This window comes from Synchiropus splendidus, chromosome 1 (genome assembly GCF_027744825.2).
Source record: "Synchiropus splendidus isolate RoL2022-P1 chromosome 1, RoL_Sspl_1.0, whole genome shotgun sequence".
Taxonomy (NCBI): Eukaryota; Metazoa; Chordata; class Actinopteri; order Syngnathiformes; family Callionymidae; genus Synchiropus; species Synchiropus splendidus.
In genome coordinates, this window is record NC_071334.1 from 33,447,704 (window position 1) to 33,464,186 (window position 16,483).

The following is a 16,483-nucleotide window of genomic DNA, read 5'->3' on the forward strand; positions in this document are numbered from 1 at the left end:
ACTGAAATCCATTGGGGATTTCCCCCATAGCTCCGAGTCCTACCAACAACGCCAGGCAGAGATTGTTTTTTATCCCATTGAGACCTATGTGTTGGTCGTCCGCGTCCAGCCTTAATGGGACATTTGTGGCGTTGACAGTTGAGGCACAAATATCTCTCCATGGTGAGATAGCAAAAACAATTGGCAAAGCCTGAGAATTGAACCCAGGTCAACTGCATGGAAGGTTGCTACAGTTTACACTAGAACATCACTGCACAGATTCCTGTCAAGGAACTTTCACTGCCACAAAGAAAAATCGACAATAGTGGATTTACAAACATGCGGTGAGATGGTGTTTTTGGCCGACTGAGTTTGGCTCCTCAGCTTCTCTATGTCTTTAAGTCCATGTCAGCACAAGATATGTATCTACTCAGTTCCACTCTGTACATAAATGGATGCAGCGGTCATGTCAGAAATACAGCAGTGTGAGTGTTATGAATGCAGGTTGGAATACTTGAGCTTCGTTTGTAGTTGTGGCTCTGTGGAACCGTCACGTAATGTAAGGCATAATTCCATGGGTCCTCATCTGAGCAACTCAACCAGCAGCTTTGCGCAGTGGCAGTATCGTAGCCTATGAGGTTAATCCGATTATTGCTAGTTGAAAACTTTACCCAATACCCCGCCTTGACCACTTGAAATACAGTAGTTATGGCATTTTTTAATGACTCTGTGGGGACTTGTTTGCTCTTGATGTAACATAATCCAAAAATTCCTGACTCCTGGACAAAATGGGAACCTGCCGAGACACGCCATCATAATCTAGCAAGACTGTTTCCGATGTCATGACCGTCCAACGCTTCAAGAAACTGTCCTGTTCAGCATCTCCAGACAGGGTCTCTTTGATCTGGAGAGTTGCAAACTGCCCTTCACTGGTGTGGAACTGAGCAGCAGCTCTGTGTCCAGCGTGATCTCAGTGGCTCCACTTCTGGACATGACGGCGGTCTGTGTCACTGTTCATCACCAAAGTGGGAAAACAAACATTCTTCTCACTACTGGGCTGTTGTTCTTTTGTGACCTGCACCTCAGATTCCTTTATTGGTATTAATGCGACAGAGATGACCATCACACACTGATGCTTCTGAAATGTCACTCTGGCTTATACAGTGCTCTCGATGTTCATCCACTATACACAAACACCCATTCACACACAGCTTGACACAACTCAGGGAAACAAGGCATTTCAGTGTCTTCACTTTCACCACTCACATGAACATTAATGACGCATTCTAAAGCTCTTACGCAGCTGGATTCAGAGTCCAGAACACTACACCATGGAACCAGTCATGTTGACTTTGGAGTGGTTCTTGGACAGTCCTTTTTAAAACTGGTGTCATAAATCCTGCCGTCTTGACAAAGTATCTGAAAAACAATGTTTCACCAGTGAGGCACTGCTGAGATTTGAACCCAGGATCTCCTGTTTACTAGACAGGCGCTTTGACCAACTAAGCCACAGCGCCACGCAGGTGAGGAAAATAAAAACATAAAAACCCTGTAGTCTGAGAGATCAAGTACGGAGAGTAATGAAAACCTCATGAAATATTCTTAAACATAGCTCCTGTGGGGTGTGAACAGTCGAGTTTGGGTAGAACAATATTTGCTGTAAGTAATAGTTACACCTTCAGGCAACATGTCTGAGTCACTTCAAAGGTAATTTAAGACATAAGGTTCCACCAAGATATAAACTCGGATCACTGGATCACTGGATTCAAAGTCCAGAGCGCTAGAGTGGTTCTACTTGCCAGTAGAAATGCAGCAAGAGGAAACCTCATGGTCCAATGCTTTCTCATGAACATGTTGTTGGCAACACTTGGATTTGAACCCTGTAACATTAAAACTGGATATGAAAAATGTTCATAGCAGAGGATGGTTTCGATCCATCGACCTCTGGGTTATGGGCCCAGCACGCTTCCGCTGCGCCACTCTGCTGCCATCAGACAACACTGAGCTAGTATCCATGTGGAGGAACGCAGCTCTTGTCATGTAAACTCCTGCCATTCACTGGCATCAACAGTACAAACTGGACCTGAATGAAAGTGGTTGGGAAGACATCATTCCCTCAGATTTAGCCTCATGCACCAGGCTACACAGATGTGATGAAGAGCTGGGTGAAGACAACTGCAAGCAAAGCCATCTTTTGTCAAAAAAGCAGAGCTTGAACTGAGCAGGACATGCTTTGTATTGTCGACAGAATTTAAAATGGGAACCTGATCCAGTTTTCCATCCCAGAGCAAGGTTCAAACCGAGGGCCTGCTGTTTGTTTTATTTCATTTTAAAAAGTGTAAATAAAAAAGATACATCGTTCTTTCAAAGGTACGAACAAATAATATACAAACACATTTGCGCCATCCAATTACTAAAAATAAATTATATATCTTCCATCCCATTTCTCTCAATGGGTAATGATTCAGAAACAACAGAATAGTGTAGTTAATCAAACAAATTTCCATGTTTCACATTTTGTTTCATTTTCTAAGGTTTGTCTTTCATCAGCGATTCTACTCAACAGAATCGTAGTTGATGACTATATTGTCGTCCATTAATGAAATCAAACGAGAAAAAACTAAATCTAAATCTTCCTTTTTCAGAAAATGAAACAATGATCTGACATGACACATGATTCACATTCACTACAATACCAACTCTATTTTGATATTAGACAATATTTCGTCTATCTTGCAAAACTGAGGGACATGATTGAAAGATTAGTATTAATACCTTTCAACATTCAATGTTCTGTTCTTCCTGTCTCAATTCTAGTTTTCCACTCTGTCCACATGCCTTCTTTGACGTCCTGCATGACTAGAGCCGCCCTCCTGGTCTCAGAGCTCCGCCCTTCTCTTCCAGTTGATCGATCAGCACTTGTGCGATCATGAATCCTGGGACGTACTCACAAGTTATAGAGTTTATTTTTCTGATCCCAGACCTCCATACTGTAAAGTGAGGTTATTCAATAAACAGTCCAGAGGTCTTTGAGGTTCCTTTTGTTTCCCGTACTCCTATTTCCAATCACTCTCGTGGTCTGTAACAACATCTCTTTATGGCAGTCCCTGCCCCCTAAGTACCTGATTGACATGTCGTAAATACCATGACACTTACCTTTTCATGATATGAGACCTCGTTCACTTTCTTTGTCACATTATTTAGAAAGATGGGTTGTTTCAAGATCTTCAACAATGTATCGCAGTCATAGCTCACCTTGTTTAGGGGGTATCTTCGTTCTTCAAGTACTTCCTCGTGGAATTCATTTGTTTTTATTAAATGTGCTTCTTTAAAAGACACATATTTTCCCATTATTTCACAACCACAATATTTCCTTAACTTTCTTTTCAAAACCTTCTTCCATATCTGATCATCCTCCTGTTCCAAGTATTTTGTCACTGTTCTGACCCTTATCACACTTTTCTGATTCTCCAAAGTAACTGGCTTGATCCTCCATCATCATCCTCATGCTCTAAAACCTCTTTCCTGATCCTGGCTCCCTTCCCATCCCAAATCATGTTCCTGATCATATCACTGATTCCTTCATGATGTTTTCTGTCATCACATTTCATCACATTCTTTTTTTTCATTTGGTGACTAATTCCTAGTATTGATTTCTTTCTATCTCATTTTCCTTCCCTAAATTTACTCCTAAAATTTCTGAATATTCTTTCATCACCAGTAAATCTAAGACCTGAAGTTGGTGTGTTCTCATCGCTGAAATCCTGAACATCACCTCTGGTTTCCCAAAGTTAATCATGGCACCTGATAACTTTCCAATAGTGCTGAAAGACTTCACTGACACACTATTAGCTAACAGACAGGTTCCACTAAGACTTGAACTGAGATCACTGGATTCAGAGTCCAGAGTGCTGACCATTACACCATGGAACCTCAGCTGTCCTTCAGTGAACATCCAGTATATCCAGGATGAGAAACTGTGTTGTGGAGACCTTTGCTATTACATTTCTGTGATGGTTTAAAAGTTATGATAATCTAAAATAGCTTTACTTTGACAACCACATGCTCAAACCTTTGTTTTCCTTTTCACCAAGCAGCTATGTAACAGTGTTAAACCTATTACCAATGGGACAGAGGAGGAGGAGGAGGAGTTTTTTTTTTTTTTTTTTAATAAAACAACATTCATAAACAGATGATGACAAATACACAAAAGTAATAAATACAGGCACATTAATGCAATTCAAAGTGAGTCCGTTCAAAGACAAAGTTCCATAATCTCAGAGAGAAATGGCATGAATCATAGACAAGAGAATATGTCATTATAGTCAGAGAGTTCTTTTAGCTTAGAAAAAAATAAAAAACATTTTACAGGGTATTAAAATGCAAATTGAAGTTTCAGCATTAACTGAAGAATTTGACAGATGAAGGATAAATGTACAATTAATGTATTGTGTTTTGACAGAAGGAGCAATAAGTATCAACTTGAGTAAATTTAGAGAGGAGCAACTTTCTTGGGCAGATGTTATAATATTTTAAAGCAAAGTTCTCCAATTTTGTTTGTCATGCAAAATTGAAAGGGACAACTCACGTAATGCACCAATTTATGTAATTGAACTGAGAGTGTTTCCTCTGGGAGAAATTTTGCCATTCAGTGTGTTTTCTTATGTTTATTTGTGTATTTCGCGCTTACAGTTTTTTTCTTAATGCTGAAAGGGATTTTTCGAGAATGATCTCTTCATATGTTAGATTTCAGGATGACCATGGTGGTGAGGAAGGGGACGAGGGCAAAGGCAGAGAAGAAGAGAAAGTAGTAGTTATCGTGTAGTTATCTTCCAGTCCACATCAGGTGCAGTCTAAGTGGAGCAGCGCATGCACTTACCACTAAACGTCAGTTGGCAGAACTCGCGCATGTGTTTTGCTAACTCATAGTTGCAGCACCGGCATTTGTGGAACACGTCGGGCTGGTGGACAAGTCTTCCTCACTATAGTGGTGCTTTGCATGTTCATTTGGAGTGTTCCATGAGCTTGTATCGGCATAATATTGGTGGGGTAAAGAGCTTGCTGCCATACACCAACTCGAGGAGACATTGTGATTGAGAAACTTAAACAGACACAGGACATACACAGTTTAATAAAATACACTTCTTCCGTTGTTGGCAGGATTCGAACCTACGCGGGGAAACCCCAATGGATTTCGAGTCCATCGCCTTAACCACTCGGCCACAACAACATGTTTAACCAAAATTATAGGACTCCTTTCCACTGCTTGTCTGGACATCCATTGCAAACCATTCCAATCTTGTTCCAATTTCTTCCTTCATCCTCCACCTCAAACTGAGGTTTATTACTTTGTAATACTCACGAAACGCAATTCCTTCCCCTTCATTTACACTGCAAAGGTAAAAGTTCGTAGAACAGATGCTGGAATAAAAGAAGAATAAGCAACGTCAAGAGGCCTCTTAGATTAAAAGTCTAATTTATATAGCGATGATAATTCCTTCAAATCTATAAACTTTCAGATTAAATAGAACGTTTTGGTCTTGGAGATCAAGTGTGCAGTGCAATGAAGTTGTGGAATGTGGCTTCTGTTGGGAATTGTAGTGTGTGAATAGACGAGTGGCTCGAACAATATATGGCATCAGTTACAGGAAGAGCTTTCGTCAACATGTCAGTGTGACTCCAAAGCAAGTTTCAGGACATGAAAACTGAGGCTCCAAAAAGATTTGAACTCAGATCACTGGATTCAGAGTCCAGAGTGCTGAGCATTAGTGTTGTGGAACTTTGGAGTGGCTCTTGGACATTCCATCATAAAACTAGTATAACCAGTAGAAATGCAGTGAGAGGAAACCTCATGGTCCAATTCTTCCTCATCTGACAGCCGAGGACAAGAAGCTGTTCCTGTGTCGGAGGTTCTGTTCTGGACCGACCGTAGCCTCCTACTAGAGGAAAAAGGGACAAACAGTCCATGACCAGAGTGAGAAGGGTCGGCTCTGATCCGACCAGCATGTCTCTGGGTCCTGGAGACATACTGGTCCTGAAGAGGCGGCAGAATGCTACCGATCACCTTCTCAGAATGCACGCTGCAGTCTGCCCTGTTCCTTGGGCGTGGCCCTGCTGTACCAGGCAAACATAGAGGTTCCACTGAGACTTACTCATGGTGCAGAAGTGACGCTGAAGTATTTGAAGCACAAAGTAGAGTCAACGGAAGCCTCATGAAGGCACTCCACCACCAGTCACAGCACCATTTCAGGACAGGAACCTATAAACTATTCACATGTAGAGTATGAGTTCATGGAGCGCCAGTTGGACGGTGGAGCCACGAGGAGTGTGATCACTGGCAGAAAGAGACAGGTTCCACCGAGACTTGAACTCGGATCACTGGATTCAGAGTCCAGAGTGCTGACCATTACACCATGGAACCACTGGTGGCTGCTGTCCTTCAGTGAACATCCAGTATATAAATAACTTTACTTTAACAACCACATGTCGAAACTTATATTTTCTTTTTTCCTCAAGCAGGAAAGTAACACAGTTTTAAACCCATTACCAGGGAAAATAAACATTCTTCTCACTGCTGGGCTGTTGTTCTTCTGTGACCTGCACCTCAGACTCCTTTATTGGTATTAATGCGACAGAGATGACCATCACACACTGATGCTTCTGAAATGTCACTCTGGCTTATACAGTGCTCTCTATGTTCATCCACTATACACAAACACCCATTCACACACAGCTTGACACATCATCAACACTTCAAAGGAAACACATGAAAGTGAACCTATAGCATTTGAATAGAATATAAAAACGTTCAAGGCAGAGGATGGTTTCGATCCACCTCCAGGGAAGATCCTTCAGAACACTGTACATAGTTCACTTCAAGTCTGACCATGATTCTGAGTGGATTGAATGAGTATAAATGAATGAGTGAATTATGTTATTGTTGCAAATAAAAAGTTTGACAATGTGGTTTTGTGAAAATGGCTTCACAGAAAAAAAACAAAAAGCAAAGTTTGTGAGAGTGCTCAGTTATCCAGGTCATCAAGCAGCACAGGTTTGAATCAGGTCATCCGGACTAGTAAGAGTCAGAGAGTAAGACTCTTTCAAACAGTATGTCGTCTTTTGCCAAAATGCGGACATTACTGTCTTCAAAAGAGTTTCTTGTCTTCTCGGTGTAGGTGTTTCAAATGGACAAAAGACAGATAAACGGCTCTCATCACGATGTTGTTGTGGCCGAGTGGTTAAGGCGATGGACTTGAAATCCATTGGGTTGTACCCGCGTAGGTTCAAGTCCTACCAACAACGTTAGTGTGTGTTCAGGATGCTTTGGTCATTTTGAGTCTGAGGAACTGTCACATGACAATAGTGTTGTGTCTTGGGCTGGAATATGCCACATGAAGTGATGTTGTGTCCACCAGGAATCGCTCTGTGGAACCGTCACGTAACATAGTGTGTGTGACTTCATTGGTCTTCAGCTGGAGTTCAACCAGACTGTATGTGGTGACAGTCCAACAATTGAAGGCAGGGTCTGATCTTTTCATGCAGTTTCCTCAAAGTATTGGTTAAAACCCTTTGAATGCAGAAATGAAACATTCCAGTCCCCTGGGGAACGTACGGACCGACAGCACTGTGAAATCACCAGCCCATCACCTGCCCTACTAACCCTGAGGTTCATCACGGAACCAAAGTGGATCTTCTTCCCAGGGTGGTCTCTAACCAGCAGCCTTTCCCACAACAGCCAAACACACTGACCAGTTACGGCACAGAGACATGAGAATGAGGATCTGTACAAAAAGAGAGACACTTTGAGAGCAGGAAAACATGAAAACCATGGAAATTGAGTGAGGAATTGAAGTTACACAACAAAGTCTGCTGCTTCATAGATACACATCTTGGGAATAACAACTCTGCACTTGTGATACAAAGTTGTTGACCACACAGGTTACATTGAACACAATAAGAAGCCCAACAAGTAGTGATGGGTCCAGCGACACTGAGGCGTCGGCGCATGCGCCGAGCTTCCAGGGCAAACCCCGTGTCGGTACGCGTACCGCTTTAAGAAAGTCACGTGACCACTACCAGAACGTGTCGACACAGCGGTCGCGCGCCAAACTGTGTTTATAAGGAAGCGCATCTGTCAACAGGATGGACGCTCAAAACAAGCATTGCGTTATTGGCACGTTACTCTGCGTTAAATATCCGCAAGATGGATGTCACCGGTAAACGCAAGTTTTCTGCCGTGTGGGACCATTTCGATCTTGTCTGTGAAAATAAGGTATCGTTTTATGTTGATTTCCTTGTTTCACTGTCTTACTCTCATATTTTCTAAATGTTCTGTTATTTCATGATTATTTTGAAAGTAAGTCTTAGTTTATTATTCATACTCTGTTTTTCAGGTGAAATGTCGCATTTGCGGCAGCGAACTTACTTACACAAACAAGAGCACCTCCACAATGCTGAGGCATTACAGGGCAAGGCACGAGAATGAAGTTCCTGATAGATCCCGGATAAATCCAGGTATGCAAACATTATTTTGCTTTGTCTGACTCTCTTAATGGAATGGTTAGGTATCAGTCATTATTAATGATTTGTGCTTAACAATCAAGCTTCCCGGAAGGAGCTGCTTGATAAAGCACTCCTGAACTTCATTCTCAAAGACTGCCAGCCGCTCAGCATTGTGGAGAGTGAAGGGTTCAAGGAACTTATTCAGGTCCTTGAACCCTCATATTCTTTGCCATCCAGAAAGGTTTGTTTTTCCTAAAGTAGTAGTTGATAAAGCCAGTTATATTCCATCAGTATTTCTAACGTATTGATTTGCTTTTGTAACAATTTTCAGACCATCAAGCAGATGGTAGACGAAAAATACCGGGAGGAACGGGAACGAGTGAAAGTGGAAGTACAGCAAGCTGTGGCAGTGAGTATAACGGCTGACATGTGGACATCTGTGAACATGGAGGCTTACTTGGCGCTGACCTGTCACTACATTAATAAAGATATGCATTTGTGTACATCAGTGTTGGGAGTTCAATACTTTCCACAAAGTCACACTGCAGACAATTTGGCCCAGGTCAAGAGAGCTGTTATGGAGGACTGGGCCATAACTAACAAAGTAAGGTGTTTTGTGACCGACGCTGCTCCAAACATGATCGCATCTATCAGACAGCTCCAAATTCGGCACATAATTTGCATTGCACATAGTCTAAATTTGTTAGTTAAAAAGTCTTGTGACCAGATCCCCGCACTGACAGCCATCAGACAAAAAGCTAGGAACATAGTCACTCATTTCCGCTCCAGCACGACAGCCAAGGAGAAGCTCGCTCAGGTGCAGCAACAGATGGGACGACCAACACTGAAACTGATCAATGAGGTGCCAACGCGCTGGAACAGCACATATGAAATGTTGTCGAGGCTGCATGATGAGAGGGAACCAGTGTGGGTATCTCTGGCCTCTCTAAAGACAGATTTGACTCCACTGACTGCTGATGACTTTAACACCGTGGGGGAAGTACTTCAAGTGCTTGCCCCATTCCATCAAGCAACAGTGGAGTTGTCTGGAGAGAGGCGAGTTTCAGGATCGAAGGTCATCCCGATGATGAAAATGCTCTATCTCGCACTTGAGCGTTATGCTTCTACCTTGCAGACACAGCCCGCCATACAGTTACATGACCACCTCAAGCGTCGAGTCGCAGACACTGCTTCCAATCTGGAGTCTTTAAGTGTGTTAACACTAGCAACACTTCTAGACCCCAGATACAAATCACTCGGGTTCCGTAGTTCCTCCCGGTGTACAGAAGCAGTCACTAGGCTGCGTTCAGAATGCGCCCGAATCATCGGGCGCACACAGGAGGCCCAGCCAGGACCTTCTTCACTGCTGACTCCGACACCATCAGGTTCTTTATCATTATGTAATTTTTATTTCTGGAAAATGCGCTGAAATTCCTTTGTCATTTTTTTTTTTCAGACGACCTGTGGCAGCACCTCGACCATGAAGTTGGCCAGATGATGCGCAACCCCACTGTTGATGCGCACTCAGAGGTGCAGCGCTATATGTCAGCAGGACACGTTGCACGTACGGAAGACCCGCTCTTATATTGGAAGTCCATGGAGGCAACGTTCCCTCACCTATTTATATTGGCCACACAGGTGTTGTGCACACCAGCCTCTTCAGTGCCTTGCGAGAGGATCTTCTCGAAGGCGGGGGAAATTGCCTCAAAAAAAAGAAATAGACTGAATAACAAAACGCTGGAGAAACTAATTTTTTTGAATAAAAATCTTTAATTACAATGAGTGCATTGTCCTTCACAACACTTTTACTTAGGCATTCAGACAGATGTTCACTTAATTTATCAACTGCGTCGCGAATATCAAATATTTTTTTTAAAATGAAATTACGTATATGTAAAAATAACGTGAATGCAAATGCCTAATCAATGGAATTGGATAAAATTGGTTTGACAGATCAGTGTCAGATGACCCTGTCAAATGTTTCCTGCAAGTCCACCAGGTGTCAGTATTCAGCAACACAGTGTCAACACAGTGTCAATACAGTGTGTCACTGTGTCGAAACGATACAGGATGCCTCATCTACCCATCACTACCAACAAGAGCAGGGCATCAAAAAATTAGTAAAAACTCATGTTGTTCCTCTCCACGGAAATCTTTAGTAAAAGGCGAAAGATTTATACGATCTGAAGAGAAACATGAGTGAACTACTGACACTGAACCAGAGAAGGAGCTGTATTCTTCCACATCAACCTTTAACTCATGGTGACGCCCTCTGCATCGCGCGTGTCTCACGACATGATGAAGATAAAGTAGGGAAGTCATCCGTGGAAAAGTACGACACAAGATAAAAAGCTGCAACGTAAACTCAGGGAAACTAGGCATTTAAGTGTCTTCACTTTCACCACTCACATGAACGTGAATGACGCATTGACAAGCTCTTATGCAGCTGGATTCAGAGTCCAGACCACTACACCATGGAACCAGTCATGTTGACTTTGGAGTTGTTCTTGGACCGTGCTTTGTAAAACTGGTGTCATAAACCCTGCCGTCTTGACAAAATGTCAAAAAATCAATGTTTCACCAGTGAGGCACTGCTGGGATTTGAATCTAGTGTCTCCTGTTTACTAGACAGGCGCTTTGACCAACTAAGCCACAGCGCCGCTAAGCACAGTAGAAGAAAAAAAATAAAGACCCTTTAGTCTTAGAGATCAAGTACAAAGATCAATGAAAATTTGTACAACATTGCTCCTGTGTGGAATGTGAACAAATGTGTCTGGGTAGAACAATATTTGCTGCAAGTAATAGGGACACCTTCAGGCAACATGTCGGTGTCACTTCAAAGTGTCAGAGATGAAGTTCCACCGAGATTTGAACTCGGATCACTGGATTCAAAGTCCAGAGTGCTGACCATTACACCATGGAACCATGATGGTTTTGAAACTTTTGAGTGGTTCTTGGACATTCCTTCATAAAGCTCTTGCCAGTTGAAATGCAGCAAGAGGAAACCTCATGGTCCAATGCTTTCCCATGAACATGTTATTGGCAACACTTGGATTTGAACCCTGTAACATTAAAACTGGATATGAAAAATGTTCATAGCAGAGGATGGTTTCGATCCATCGACCTCTGGGTTATGGGCCCAGCACGCTTCCGCTGCGCCACTCTGCTTCCATCAGACAACACTGAGCTAGTATCCATGTGGAGGAATGCAGCTCTTGTCATGTAAACTGTTCCTGCCATTCACTGGCATCAACAGCACAAACTGGACCTGAATGAAAGTGGTTGGAAAGACTTCATTCCCTCAGATTTAGCCTCATGCACCAGGCTACACAGATGTGATGAAGAGCTGGGTGAAGACAACTGCGAGCAAAGCCATCTTTTGTCAAAGAAGCAGAGCTTGAACTGAGCAGCACATGCTTTGTATTGTCGACAGCATTTAAAATGGGAACCTGATCCAGTTTTCCATCCCAGAGCAAGGTTCAAACCGAGGGCCTGCTGTTTGTTTTATTTTATTTTGAAAAGTATCAATAAAAATGATACATCATTCTTCATTCAAAAGTACAAACAAATCATTTTGTAACACACTTAGATGGCACTCAAGAAATCCTCAGGGTGCTATGTTGAATTTTCTTTATTTCTGCAAACCCAGAAAACGACACTTGACAGGACACAATGCAGCACGATGCAACTTCGCTTGTGTCTTTCAACTTCTGAGAATATTTCTATTACACAATGAAAATGAACAAATCGTGCACAATTAGCTTGATAACTCAGGTAGCACACAGATAACACACTCACGTTGACAGCCAAACGACAATACCCTTGCAGTCCACACGGTGGTGCACACGTCCACCCGTTCATACATCTCGCACCTGCAAACATGCATTCCACACACAGAGAGGGTTTTCACGGCGCCTCATCAAACCCGGAACTCCTCAATTGAACTTTCCAACAATCGCAACAGTCCTTGCCCCTCACATGAATTTTTGTGGATGAAGGTTGAGGTTAAGAATTTAGAAAGAAATTGGAGCCTGAGATTGGAATGGCTTGCAATGGATTCCCACTCAAGGATAGGACAAGAGTTTCTCACACTGGATATACTGGATGTTCACTGGAGAACAGCAGCCACCAGTGGCTCCATGGTGTAATAGTGAGCCCTCTGGACTCTGAATCCAGTGATCCGTGATCCTTTCTCAAAAGACTGCATGAAACAGACACTACAGAAAAGAAAGCTACATGAGCGGTGCACGAAAAAACCCTGCATGACATTGAGGCAAGTGACCTGGGACTAAAGATCCATTCAGCCCTCAACTTTCCAGACCGCGCAGCCATCTCCCTGCTCCATGCTCATATACCAATGTTGAAATTACATATGAAGGTGTATGGTGTAATGGTCAGCACTCTGGATTCTGAAACTAGTGATCTGAGTTCAAGTCTAGGTGGAACCTGTCTTTCTTTGATCCCTCTCCTTGTGCCTCCACTGTCAAACTGGTGCTCTATGAGCTCATACCCCAGACGTGAACATTTTCTTCAGACGTTGGTCACAGGAGATTTGTTCCTTTTCTGTTGACTCTTCTTTGAGATTGAAACAAATACTTCAGCATCACTCCTGATCAGGGTCTGGTCTGGATAGACCGTAGCCTCCTGCCAGAGGGAAGAGGAACAAACAGTCCATGTCCAGGGTGAAAAGGGTCGGCTTTGATGCGACCTGCACGTCTCTGGGTCCTGGAGACATACAGGTCCAGAAGAGGTGGCAGGTTGCAACCGATCACCTTCCCAGCAGAACGTACGATGCGCTGTAGTCTGCCCCTGTCCCTGAAGGTGGCGCTGTTGTACCAGACGGTGACAGTGGAGGAGAAGACGGACTGGATGATGGTGTGTAGAACTCCACCAGCAACCTCATCGGCAGTCGTAGTTTTCGTAGCAGCCTAAAGAAGAACATTCTCTGCTGGTCCTTGCTGATGAGGGACCTGATGGTCAGTTCCCATTTGAGGTCCTCAGTGATGGCGGTTCCTAGGAAGCAGAAGGAGTCCACAATAAGAATGGGCAAACCAGCCAACATGAGAGGGGACAGAGAAACTGTTACTCTCCTGAAGTCTATGATCATCTCCACTGTCTTCTGGGCGTTCAGCTCCAGGTTGTTGTGGCCGCATTGAGTGTTTTTGGTTGATCCTGGATAGAATTGGCAACGGTTGTATCGTGGCGAGCACAGCTGCCTTCCAAGCAATTGACCTGGGTTTGATTCCCAGCCATTGCACTTCGTTTCTACGCATCTTCAACAACATCACAGTTCATTACTAAAACCCTGGGCCATGTTATCAGTCCATGTCTGAGAAAGGTTGATGGGAAGACTCCAGATTGTACAGCAAACACAGAGGTGCCTTGTACTGGATGGGAATCAAACCCATGTCAACTGCTTGGAAGGCAGCTCTGCTAACGTCTACAGCACCAATGCTCATGGAATCTTCAAGTTCGATGAAGGTGAGCTTCATATGGCTGTCTGGGTGATCATCATAGACCCTGGGTGGGATCCAACCACCAACTGGTGGTTAAGAGCCGAACGGTCAGTGTGATAATACATCACTGTGTTGCTCTTTGCTACATTTTAAAATCGATGGACAGACACTTTGAGAGCACAAAAGCAGTGTCAAAATATTCAATAAAAGCTATATATATATGTCCCTCAGTCATCATGTAGTTTCTCTTACAGGTTATTATACTTTGTCTTTGAACTGCTGACCTCATATTGCCATAATGTGCCTGTATTTTTATTTGTTTATTCATCATCACCTGTTTGTGTGTACTGTTCTGTTGAAAACAAATCAAAAAATAAATAAAACTACTAGCTGTCCCATTGGTAATAGGTTTAACACTGTGTTACGTCCCTGCTTAAAGTTATTTTATCAACATTAATGTCACTCAAAATAATCACTGAAATATAATTAAGGTCTATACAACAAAGTTTCTAATACTGGATTTGCTTGATGTTCAGTGAAGGACATATGAGGTTCCATGGTGTAATGGTCAGCACTCTGGACTCTGAATCCAGTGATCCGAGTTCAAGTCTCGGTGGAACCTGCATTTTAGACTTGGCAGAGCAGATGCCAGGTCATTTCAAGGCTCTGTCCCACTCTCACTGTGCAACCTCATCAACCACCATTCAGTCCAAGCTTGTTCCACCAACAAAGCCAAATGATGTTCCAGCTGTTCACTGTCTCTCTATCTCTGCTCAAGGACAATTCTGTGCCTTGTTTTCCAGTGGCACCAAGAGGCTTCTGACTCCATGAAAGTGGTGCGATGACAGTTAGCAGAGATCCTGGAGGAGTTGTTTGCAGTCCAGACGTCTGTTAGAGATGATATTTCTGCCACTGGTTGGCAGGTTTTCAACATTGAGGGACGTCTAGAACCTTCATGGATTTCTCTTCTGAAAAGACAACATGAAACAGACAATAAGGATTAAACTCTGGGAAAACCAGGAAGTTAGGACTGGGAGGGAAAATAGTGATTGTTAACGCACTTATCATGAGTAAGATAGTTTATTCAATGAATGTGATGACAGAAAACATCATGAAGGAAATCACTGATTTAAGGAATTTTTGAGGAAAACTGAGGTGGGTCCCATTTTAAATGCTCTTCACTATGCCAAGTGTCTTCACCCAGCTCTTCATCACATCTGTGTAGCCTGGTGCATGAGGCTCAATCTGAGGGAATGAAGTCTTTCCAACCACTTTCATTCAGGTCCAGTTTGTGCTGTTGATGCCAGTGAATGGCAGGAACAGTTTACATGACAAGAGCTGCGTTCCTCCACATGGATACTAGCTGTGGTCAGCATTCGGAACTTTGAATCCAGTGATCTGAGTTCAAATCTCGGTGGAACCTCAACACATCTTCCTTTGAAGGGACACAGACATGTTGCCTGAAGGTGTCTATTACTTATGACAAATATTGTTCGACCCAGATGCAACTGTTCACAAACCACAAGAGCCATGTTCAAGAATATTTCATGAGGTTTTCATTACTCTCTCTACTAGATCTCTAAGACCAGAGTTTTTTTTTAATTTATTTATTTTATTTAACAACTCACCTGTGCGGCGCTGTGGCTTAGTTGGTCAAAGCCCCTGTCTAGTCCACTGGAGATCCTGGGTTCAAATCCCAACAGTACCTCACTGGTGAAACATTGATTTTTCACCATTGAGTGCCAAATCAATGTTTAAAACATTGATTTGACACTTTGTCAAGACGGCAGGGTTTATGACACCAGTTTTACAAAGGACGGTCCAAGAACAACTCCAAAGTCAACATGACTGGTTCCATGGTGTAGTGGTCTGGACTCTGAATCCAGCTGCGTAAGAGCTTGTCAATGCGTCATTCATGTTCATGTGAGTGGTGAAAGTGAAGACTGAATGCCGAGTTTCCCTGAGGTGTGTCAAGCTGTGTGTGAATGGGTGTTTGTGTATAGTGGATGAACATAGCACTGTATAAGCCAGAGTGACATTTCAGAAGCATCAGTGTGTGATGGTCATCTATGTCGCATTAATGTCAATAAAGGAATCTGTGTTGCAAGTCACACAAGAACAACAGCCCAGCAGTGAGAAGAATGGACATATTTATTTTCCCACTTTGGTGATGAACAGCGACACAGACCGCCGTCATGTCCAGAAGTGGAGGCACTGAGATCACGCTGAACACAGAGCTGCTGCTCAGTTCCACACCACCAACTGAGCTAGTATCCATGTGGAGCTCAGCTCAAGTCTGACCATGATTCTGGGTGTATTGAATGAGTATAAATGAATGAGTGAATTATTTTATTGTTGCAAATAAAAAGTTTGACAATGTGGTTTTGTGAAAATGGCTTCACAGAAAAAATAAAAGGCACTATGCAAAGTTTGTGAGAGTGCTCAGTTATCCAGGTCATCACGCAGCAGAGGTCTGAATCAGGTCAACTGGACTAGCAAGAGTCAGAGAAAAGGTTTGGCCTCCTATCCAGAAGGCTTCGTCAGTT

General features: G+C 43.0%; 8 non-coding genes and 1 pseudogene across 8 annotated transcripts; 3 read left to right on the forward strand and 6 right to left on the reverse strand.

Annotated features, from left to right (window-relative positions):
* Nucleotides 1-583: 583 nt before the first annotated feature.
* LOC128753076 (U4 spliceosomal RNA) lies at nucleotides 584-714 on the forward strand (annotated as a pseudogene).
* A 708-nt stretch (nucleotides 715-1,422) lies between these two features.
* Nucleotides 1,423-1,496, reverse strand: trnat-agu (transfer RNA threonine (anticodon AGU)). The gene has a single exon. It is a non-coding gene; the product is annotated as a tRNA-Thr (tRNA).
* A 2,344-nt stretch (nucleotides 1,497-3,840) lies between these two features.
* On the reverse strand, nucleotides 3,841-3,912 carry trnaq-cug (transfer RNA glutamine (anticodon CUG)). Its single transcript has one exon. It is a non-coding gene; the product is annotated as a tRNA-Gln (tRNA).
* Nucleotides 3,913-5,127: 1,215 nt separating this feature from the next.
* trnas-cga (transfer RNA serine (anticodon CGA)) lies at nucleotides 5,128-5,209 on the reverse strand. Its single transcript has one exon. It is a non-coding gene; the product is annotated as a tRNA-Ser (tRNA).
* Nucleotides 5,210-6,328: 1,119 nt separating this feature from the next.
* On the reverse strand, nucleotides 6,329-6,400 carry trnaq-cug (transfer RNA glutamine (anticodon CUG)). The gene has a single exon. It is a non-coding gene; the product is annotated as a tRNA-Gln (tRNA).
* Nucleotides 6,401-7,199: 799 nt separating this feature from the next.
* On the forward strand, nucleotides 7,200-7,281 carry trnas-uga (transfer RNA serine (anticodon UGA)). Its single transcript has one exon. It is a non-coding gene; the product is annotated as a tRNA-Ser (tRNA).
* Nucleotides 7,282-10,567: 3,286 nt separating this feature from the next.
* Nucleotides 10,568-10,684, reverse strand: LOC128753088 (U5 spliceosomal RNA). The gene has a single exon (XR_008413835.1). It is a non-coding gene; the product is annotated as a U5 spliceosomal RNA (small nuclear RNA).
* A 650-nt stretch (nucleotides 10,685-11,334) lies between these two features.
* Nucleotides 11,335-11,406, reverse strand: trnaq-uug (transfer RNA glutamine (anticodon UUG)). Its single transcript has one exon. It is a non-coding gene; the product is annotated as a tRNA-Gln (tRNA).
* A 3,081-nt stretch (nucleotides 11,407-14,487) lies between these two features.
* trnaq-cug (transfer RNA glutamine (anticodon CUG)) lies at nucleotides 14,488-14,559 on the forward strand. Its single transcript has one exon. It is a non-coding gene; the product is annotated as a tRNA-Gln (tRNA).
* Nucleotides 14,560-16,483: the final 1,924 nt, after the last annotated feature.